We start from the raw sequence: 9,032 nt of genomic DNA, 5'->3' as shown, positions 1-9,032 counted from the left end.
TTGGAGACGCTACCACATCCTGTTAGTTTGTGTTCAGTCTATCCCTAAAGTTCTGAAAGTCTCTTGAGGATAGCCACTGTGTTGTAATCTCTTTACCCACAATTCTTAGCACAGATCCTAGAACATGGCACTTAGATGCTTACAACATGTTTGCTGACTCTATCAAGCCAATTAAATCAGATTAAATCTGACCAAAGTCTTTGAGCACCTATTCTGTGTTACTCTATCTTGGTGGGTACTGTGGAGGTAAAGAAAGGGTGTTTGCTCTTCAAGAGCTTATGAGTCAGGGACAACATATCCAAAGGGACACAACAGAAAAGGAGATGATTAATAGTTCAAGGCAACTACAGACACGCAGTCACTGGGTGGTCCATGCTTGATTGCCATGCTAATCGTGTGGGCACTAATCCCTATAGATCTTCAGAGGAGGCTGTGTTCACTTTAGACAGAAGAGGTCCTAGGTAGGAGATGGGGTTTGATCTGAGTCTGAATCTCAAGCTAGGACCTGGGAAGGAAGAGAAATATGACCATGGTGGAATACCAGAAGCAATTATGAGGTGATGGGACCACACAAGTTGCATTACTTAGTATGTTTACACACACACACACACACACAACTGTATGGTGGTGTTGTTGTTGTTTTCAAAAGAACCCTTGCTATAAGTACACTCTAATAAATAAGTAAGCATATAACATTGGTCAAAAATGTGAGTTCTAAGTAATTTTTTTTCAAAAATAAAAAGGAGAAATGGATAAAACAAGCATGGAAGATATTATAATACTCATTGAATATCACATGTTTTCCCCCTCATTTCCCAGCCTCCACTGAAGTTGCTTTGGGCTAAAGTGCATAGGACTTCTGGTCCAAGGCAATAAAGACTAAGTGGGATGTCTCTATGCTTCCTCTCTCCCTTCTGTGTAGTTGGAAGTGAAGCGTTCAGAGATGGTAGGACTGCAGGATGGAATTGAGCCTGCATCTGTAACGTAACCGTTGTTGAAGCGCCATGAAAGAGAGTCACTTCACCTGCTTCAGACTCTGATGTGAGCAAGAAATACATCTTGTCTTCAGCTATAGAGATTTTAAGGTTTTGTTTGCATCTACAGCATAGCTTACTCTATCCTAGTCTACCTAGTGTGCTCTATGAAGAAACTGAATGTCACATAATGAAAATTATTTGCCCTCTATTTAGAAAAGACAACCCGCAAAGAAAACTTTTAAAATCCACTTTTAGCTACCTGCAAATAAGGGTTATGCCTTCTTGCCTAGGAGCAAATAATGAAGAGGTATCTAATTAAATAGTCAGCATCTATAATCCCTTGTCTACATTGATTGGACTCACTTAGGCAGTGCTGTGCAGAACACCCTGCAAAAGCTGTAATCATGGGCAGTAGAAGGTGAGCAAGGAAGGGCAAAGGTTTACTTGAAATAAACAGATAATCGTCAAACCTCATTATGTCAACTTCTCCCCTAACCAGACTTTTTAACATGGCTACTAACAAGTAGAAAATAACTCTCCCTGCTTTCTCTTTCCCACTCCTCTTGCTAATGGGCCTATTACTTAGAGGACAGGTAACCAAAGGGCCAATCACCTAAGGAAACAAGGGAGCCAGGAGCCAGAGAGATCCACAGGTTAGACAACTAGAGCGTGAATCTTGGGTGGCAGCTCCACTTCGGCCATCATTTTGTTGCCTGAGACTGTCCTGGATGAGGCGCTTTATTTCTTCTATCAGCTCCATTTATTCTCTGGCCTGAAGGAATGTACAGCTGCATACTGGTTTCTGGGTCCTCATGAATTTCTTAGGCTGCGCATTAAACTTGAGCCACAGAACATCTGTTCTGTGGTGTAAATTTCTCTGAAGTGAGCAGTGTTTGCAGAAGGCCCATCCTGAGAATGGTCCCATTCTATCCAGGGAGCAAAAATCTATAAAAGGGAAATAGATTTGCCTCTTAATTATCTACCCTAAAGAAAGGGAGCCAAGACAATAACAACTATTCCAACCTCACTCTCCTCCTGCCCTCCCATCTCCTGACAGTGCCTCCCATTGGCTGAACCCAAACAGAAGCCAGAGGGCCCATGGATGCAGTCCATACAGGTCAGCCTCCCAGGTCTCAGAGTAAGATTAAGAAGAACAGAGAACAGTACCGGAGAGACAAATGGAACGTATCTACCACACTGAATAAAATGTAAAGGTTGCAACTTTAGAGAAAATTTATATTTAACTGAACTAATATCAGCCATCAACTTTTATATACCAGCACATGCAATGGACATTTTTAAGTTTAGAGGCCTTTCCTTTGGCCCTCAAGGTAGCAATTCTCCTTTTTCCCCCAAATCAGAACAGTGAGGAAGTGGAGAGTGGAAGGAGCATTCCCTTCTTCAGAATGTAATGTATGTGGGTGGTCTCATTAATATAATGCATGTGGGACATGTCTCATTAGTACCAACCAAGCAGGAGCCACCATAAAACTTTCCTATGGCCTTTGTGCTAAAAAGATGCCCTTTGGCGGAGTCAACCAGAATGCATAAGAGCTTCTCTACCTCTGATCACCAGCTGGAAGGAAGCTTCTGTGGAAGACGGAGCCCATGGCCCGGTCCTGAAGACTCCACACCCTCAGTATCTGTGGGTCCCAACAGCCCTTTCTGCACTATGACTCAGAGAACACACAAGTGCTGATAAAGGAGTCCTTTGTCCTTACTCCAAAAGCTCATGTTCCTACCTCCTTCCAGGGTTAATTTTACCCAGATGCTGCATCTCAGCCTGTCAGGTTGCCCTGTGAGTCAGTCAACCCTCCACTCCTCAAATCTCTGCTGACTACCTTCCCTGCCTGGAAGCTCTCGCCACTCCCCTGGTTCTCAGCTGCTTCTGGTTTTCTATGGGACTTTACCGGTCACACCTAGTTCTCTGCCCTCCTTAGCATGCACTGGGCCAGCCTCGGCCTATAGTAGCTACAGTGTTCTGTTGATGAGATCCCACCTGTGGACTGCTTTCTAAATGCCCCCTTCCTGGGGTGGCCGGTTGGCTCAGTTGGTTAGAGCGTGGTGCTGATAACACCAAGGTAGCCTGTTCGATCCCCGCATGGGCCACTGTGAGCTGTGCCCTCCTTAAAAAAAATAATAAAAAAACAAAATAAAATAAATAAATGCCCCCTTCCCCCTCTGGTTTGTATTGGTTCCCTGCTTCCACAGAGTACCTCTGCCTCCTTCTCCTCAGAGATGCTATCCATCCAGTCCACATCCAGTCAGGAATTTTATGCCTTTACATCCCAAATACTTTTCCAGAATCATATCTCTGGTGAGCAGCCAATAAAAGTGCCTAATGCAGTAAGTCAACTCCTGCGGGGTTTGAATGTGTTCCTAGTGGGGCCAGGATGAGAAAGGAATGTTAGAGGATAATTAAAGAAAAATAAAGTAAAATTATGACTCTCGTGTAAATATAAATATATTTCGAAGAAAGGTTTTCGTCACTCATTCATTAATAAGGAACCCAGTAAGATGTTACAAGTGATTCAAAGGAGAATTCAAAGAGCCATATGTATACAGGCAGGCAACAAGGAACATGGAGATGAATGCACAAGTAGATGCAAAATGAGTCCAAAATAAGTTGCATTCCACCAGACACAATTCATTTGCATTTCTGTGGACAAGAATCATTTGCATTATTAGTTTTCCACAATTTACAGAGTTAGAACATAGCCCAAAATCGATGACAGGTAGAGATAACCACGAAGGGTGCTCTATAAAGAACACCCTGTAAACATTGCCAAATGTAAAGTCTTTCACAATTTTGCCTGATAGGAGGAAGGCCTCTCCCCTTTCCCATAAGAACCCACATCTATTGTAACTATTAGAAGCCCTGTGAGGCAGGAACAGGCATTTCTGCTTGTGGAGACCAATACATATGTGTCCTTCCTAACTTCAAACTTCAGTAAATGCTAGAGATGAAATGTTTGTGTCTCCCACCCAAAAAAAGTCACACATTGAAATTCTAACCCCCAATGTGGTGGTATTTGGAAGTGAAGCCTTTGGGGAATGATTAAGTCATGAGAGTAGAACCTTCATGAATGCGATGAGTGTCCTTATAAAAGAGACTGGAGAGCTCCCTCACCCCTTTGACCATGTAAGGACACAGCAAGAAGATGTCCATCTGCAACACAAAAGAGAGTTCTCTCTAGAGCCCAACCATGCCGGCACCCTGATATTGGGCTTCCAGCCTCCAGAACTGCGAGAAATAAATGTCTATTGTTTATAAGCCACCCAGGCTATGGTACTTTGTTACAGCAGCCTGAATGGACTAAGACAACAGAGGATGGAAGACTTCTCCCTTTTAGAGCATTGCTACTCTCACCTGAAAGCTTGTTTAGAAATTGAGATTTTTGGCCCCAGTCTAAATCAAAATCTATATTTTAAGAGGTCCCAGACCTAAATCAATTGAAAGACACCCCACGTTTATGGATCAAAAGACTTAATATTGTTAAGATATCAATACTCCCCCAAATTATCTATAGATTCAATACAATTCCTATCAATATCCCAGCTAGCTGTTTTGGAAGAAATTTGCAAGCTTACTCTAAAATTCGTATGGAAATACAAGGGACCCAGAATAGCCAAAACAATCTTGAAAAAGAAGAATAAAGTTGGACAACTCATACTTCCCTATTTCAAAACTTACTGCTAAACTACAGTAATCAAGACAGTGTTGTACTAGCATAGGTTTAGATATGTAGATTTACAGACTAGAATTGGGAGTCCAGAAATAAACCCATATATCTATGGTCAATTGATTTTCAATAAGTGTGCCAAGACCATCCAATGGAGAAAGAACAGCCTTCTCAACTAATGGTGTTGGGATATCTGGAGATCCACATGCAAAAGAATGAAGTTGGATCCTTACCTTACATCATATACAACAATTAACTCAAAATCAATCAGAGACCTAAATGTACCTAAATATAAGAGCTAAAACTATAAAATTCTTAGCAGGAAACCTAGGGGTAAATCTTTGTGACCTTGAATTAAGCAACAGTTTCTTGGGCATAACACCAAAACAGCAAGTGACAAAATAAAAAAATAGGTAAGTCAAACTTTATCACAATTAAGAACTTTTGTGGTTCAAAGGACACCATTAAGAAAGTGAAAAGACAATCCACAGAATGGGAGAAAACTTTTGCAAATCATATATATAATAAGGCACCTGTATCCAGAATAAACACAGAACTATTAACAACTCAACAATAAAAAGGCAATCAATTCTACTTTAAAAGGACAAGGGATTTGAATACACATTTCTCCAACGAAGATATACAAATGGCCATCAAGCATGTACAAAGATGTTCTATATCATTAGTAATTAGGGAAATACACATCAAAACCACAATGTGATACCTACCACCTTACAGTTAAGAGGACTAAAAAAAATTGTTTTTAAATAGACAATAAAAGTATTGGAACCCTCACACATTGCTGATGGGAATGTAAAATGGTGCACCACTTTGGAAAACATTCTGGCAGTTCCTCAAAATATTAAACATAGAGTTATCATGTGACTCAGCAATTTTACTCCTAGATATATACCCAAGAGGATCAAAAACATATGTCCACACAAAAACCTATACACAAATGTTTATAGCGACATTATTCATAATAGCCACAAAAAGAAAACAACCCAAATGCCCATCAACTGATGAAAGAATAAACAAAATGTGGTATATCCATGTAATGGAATACTATTCAGCAATAAAAAGGATGAATATTAAAAACAGTATGTTAAGTAAAAGAAGTCAGACACAAAAGACCACATATTGCATGATTCCATGTATTTGAAATGTCCAGAATAGGCAAATCTATAGAGACAGAAAGTCAATTAGTGGTTGCCCTACCCGGGGAGAGGTAGAATGAGGAGTAACTGCTCATGGGTAGGAAATTTCATGTTGGAGTGATGAAAATGTTCTAAGATTAGAGTATGGTATTGCACAACTCTATGAAAAACCATAAAAGTGTTCACTTGCAATGGTTAATTTTATAGTATATAAATTATATCTCAACAGAAGTGTTATTTTTTTTTTTAGTGGTCTCCAGACAGCACAGAATGGCACCAGGTTTCATGCCTCATCAAGGTTCAGATGGAACCTAGAACACCAGGGCCCTGCCCTTCTGCCAGTGGGATCCCAGCCCCACCCCCCACCCCCCCACCCCGCCAGCCCCGCTCCTCTAATGGATCTTCACTCCCACCCACCACACCGCCACCCAGACCGCTTTACACGGGCCCTATTTCCTGTCCCATCTCAGAGCTCACAGCCGCCAGCCACTTGCAGCACAACTACAGAGTAGGCCTGTCTGGCTCTCCTGGTCACGCAGCCAGACGTCGCTTCGAAGCCCCGCCCCTTCCTGCCGACGCCACCTGCCCGTCAGACGCCACTTCTGCCACTTCCGCCACTTCTGCCACTTCCGCCACTTCCGCCGCCTTGGCCTGAGCGCTCCGAGTCGCACACCTGCGCCGCCAGCCATAATGATCCTGCCGCTTCGGTGTGTGCGCCAGAACTACCACCCTCACTGCGAGGCCGCCATTAACTACCAGATCAACCTGGAGCTCTACGCCTCGTCCTTGTACCTGTCCATGGCCTCTTATTTCGATAGCCATGAGGTGGCCTTGAAGCACTTCAGCCAGTTCTTCCTGCGCAAGTCCAGCAAGGAGAGGGAGCACGCCTTTAGGCTGATGTGGCTGCAGAACCAGCGTGGGGGTCTCCGCAACCAGCGCGACATCCGCAGGCCTTACCTCAGCCACTGGAATAGCAGCCTGGGCGTCATGAAGTGTGCTTTGCACGTGGCTATTAGCGTGAACCAGAGCCTGCTCGACCTGCACCAGCTGGCCACCGAGAAGATGGACGCCCACCTGTACGCCTTCCTGGACAGACACTACCTGTGCGAGCAGGGGAAGTCCATCAGAGATCTGCGGGACCTCATCGCCAGCCTGCGCAAGTGGCGGCCCCTGGAAGCCGGCCTGACGGATGCCAAGCGCACCCCGGGCGACAGCGACAAGAACTGAGCCTGGACTGCCTGCCCCGTAGCCAGGGAATGACTTCCCCTGGTCACCATGCCGACCAGGCACATTGCAGTATTGCCCTTGCAAAACGTTCACTTAAGTTGTTTTCTTCCAGTTTTACCATTTTTCCCCAGAAAGTTATTGCTTCCTAAATAAACAAAGGTCTTTCATTGAGTCGTGTGTGTGTGTGTGTGTGCGCGCGCGCGGGCACTGCAAAACCTTCACATTTTAAGTTTAAAACAGGTCTCCGGGAGTCTCTATACACTGACTCATGCCCTAACTGTATGCAGCTCAGGATGTCCATGGATGGGGGAGAAGGTACTCCCTGGGACCCTGGAAAACACAAGGGAAATCTTCCCCTGATAAACGCTGTGATATGTGGGTGTGGGGTGAGGTGGGTGGCCTGGGGCCCTGATGTCTGTGGGTGCATGTGTATAGTAGAAGTATTTTAAAAACATGGTCTAGAATTCATCTTTGCAGTTGCCTCTGGGGAAGAGGTGTAGGCAATGGGACTAAAGGCAAGGACTGAAATACAGGGGATCTTCAGCTTTATCAGAAACGTCATTCAGTCAAAATGTTAATGTATGTTAATTCTCAGTAGCAAGCTGGGGGCCCTGGAAGCCAGCATGGCATAGTATCTCCTTGACAAGCTCACCCTGGGCAACAGTGACAATGGGAAATGAGCCTTAGGCTGGCTTCCCCATAGCCAAGGGGTTGATAAACTAAAACAATAACAACAGCACTTTGCAAGTGAAAGTCCTTTTATTTACATTATTATTTTATTTTTATAAGAATCTCAGGAAGGAAGGAAGGCAGGTATTATGACCATGTCTTCACCAGTGAGACAAGGGAGGCCACGCAGGTGAGAAGTTATGGGATGCAGACATGAATGTAGATCTTCTGACACCATGTTCCTTTTTGTTCTGTGTTTTTTTTTTCTGTTAGCCCACAGGTATATCAATGGGTTAAGCAAGATTGGGTGGGTAAACTGGGAATCCAGCCAGATAGGCAGCCCCGGAAGGGAGGGAAATCCCCAACACTCTTAAAAACAGCCCTGATCGCTGTGGTCTTTCCCCTAATTACAGGTGTGCCTTCCAGCCCGGGGTGGGGATGGCTTCTAAACCTCAGCCAGAAGTATAAAAGAAGTCTTCAGAATTCACAACAGAATGTACGAGGTCGCAGGGCATCTCACAGGAATGCGGTCCACACCTGCACACCTGAGTCCCTCTGTTCAGATCTCCCACACAGGCAGCGACGCTGTTACCTGAGTTGGCACTGACTACCTGTGAGACCTGGGGACTGGAAATCCCCAGAGAGTCCACCATCCACCCACATGGCTTCACTGTCAGTGACTTCTCTTCAGGCACAACAGGGAAAGGGCATGGTTGCAAAACACACGTTCTGCCTGCAAATCCAGCTACCCTGGACAGAGAAACCCTGTATTTTTGTCACGCAGAGGGTACTGGAATCTATAGACTGAATCATTGCCTGTTGTGTCTCCTCACTGAGATCGACAGCTGACCCCAGTCTTGTTATGTCTTGGCCCCTGGGCCCCCTCTTTAGCCCATCTTTCCCTTTCCTGTGATTCAGAGGGACTCCCTGGAATAATGCAGAGAAGTCTACTTAGACCTACATCCTCTTATTTTACCTGGGAAAAAAGGATTTCCTCACCTGTAAGACTCAAAGAGAATTGTGATTACACTCCAGCACCTATCACAAGCCACTACTTGTAGTATCACATTTCGCAGCTTCCCTTTAAGAATCCCTGCCAGGGAAGTCAAGATGCAGCAGCAGCTCAATTGTTTTTCTCCTTCTTGTTCTTTTGCCAGAAAAAGTGAATGTTCTAAATCCCCTCCTTTCAGTTCAGTTTGGGGGTCCACAAACAGCCTTTGACTATGTGGGGCAGTGGTGGAAAGAAGTGAGAAACATACTAATGAAGTTGACCCTGTTGCACTTTCCAACGTCTTGACGTCCATCCCTGTAAGTCTCCT

The 9,032-nt window shown here is 44.3% G+C and overlaps 1 pseudogene; it reads left to right on the top strand.

Moving 5' to 3' along the window:
- The first annotated feature begins 1,381 nt into the window (after window positions 1-1,381).
- On the top strand, window positions 1,382-7,724 carry LOC141569566 (ferritin heavy chain pseudogene; annotated as a pseudogene).
- Window positions 7,725-9,032: the final 1,308 nt, after the last annotated feature.

Source organism: Rhinolophus sinicus, chromosome 18 (genome assembly GCF_057876585.1).
Source record: "Rhinolophus sinicus isolate RSI-liver-muscle chromosome 18, RSI-T2T, whole genome shotgun sequence".
Classification (NCBI taxonomy): domain Eukaryota; kingdom Metazoa; phylum Chordata; class Mammalia; order Chiroptera; family Rhinolophidae; genus Rhinolophus; species Rhinolophus sinicus.
This window is presented reverse-complemented; position numbering and strand designations above follow the sequence as displayed.